Source organism: Penaeus monodon, chromosome 21, assembly GCF_015228065.2.
Source record: "Penaeus monodon isolate SGIC_2016 chromosome 21, NSTDA_Pmon_1, whole genome shotgun sequence".
In the NCBI taxonomy this organism is placed as follows: domain Eukaryota; kingdom Metazoa; phylum Arthropoda; class Malacostraca; order Decapoda; family Penaeidae; genus Penaeus; species Penaeus monodon.
Genome location: NC_051406.1, coordinates 38683860 through 38684590, shown reverse-complemented (window position 1 = coordinate 38684590; position 731 = coordinate 38683860). Strand labels below are relative to the sequence as shown.

The following is a 731-nucleotide window of genomic DNA, read 5'->3' as shown; positions in this document are numbered from 1 at the left end:
GGAAAATTCTTTGATTCCTATTTTTTTAGTGTTATAAGTATTTAGCAAATTTAATTTTTTTTTCTCTCTCATTTTAATAATCATCGTCTTTTTCGGGTTTAAGCGACGCCCATGTCGTAATTTTATTCAAGTACGAATTATAGATGGTAAAAGTAATACCAAAACGTAAGAAATATCTGGAGATCATTTCACTACAATTCATTAAAGAGAGATTAATGGCCATGATAAAATACACGATAAAAATAGGAGATAGAGGTATGATGAAAGGACATGACAGGAGACAAACGCGATAAGATAATTGAATTCTTTAGTTCGCCAGACTAACTGAATTTAATACTTTATAAAATCCTCTATATCGGAAACCTTTTAATATTTTTTGAGTTACTTATTATCTAAAATCAATATCATCTGTACTGCTGATGGCGTTAACCTGTTGTATAAGACATTTTCATATAATATTCTATGATGCATATTTTTTAAAAATGCCCAGTTGAAAATAATGTCTTTTTTCATATAGCATCTTCAGAAAATTCCAATTTCATAGACGTGGTATGCATAGAAGCCCCGAATTTTATTTGCACGTATATATAAATGTGTAAGTGCACATTTGCATTTTCTAGCAGCCTCCCTCGCTGTACAAAAGCGGCTGTCCTTCACAATCTCTGAAACCAGCAGCGGGCGTCTCGTTGGCACTTTCCCTCAGAACACTGTCTGATAGGCAGATTCCATGA

At 33.0% G+C, this 731-nt stretch overlaps 2 protein-coding genes across 2 annotated transcripts in view; one reads left to right on the top strand and one right to left on the bottom strand.

Annotated features, from left to right (window-relative positions):
- The window catches only part of LOC119586480 (chitotriosidase-1-like), a gene marked incomplete in the record, with an annotated part of 32805 nt that overhangs the window by 20749 nt on the left and 11325 nt on the right, over positions 1-731 (bottom strand).
- Positions 1-731, top strand: part of LOC119586482 (partner of bursicon-like) — a gene marked incomplete at its 3' end in the record, with an annotated part of 2667 nt that overhangs the window by 843 nt on the left and 1093 nt on the right.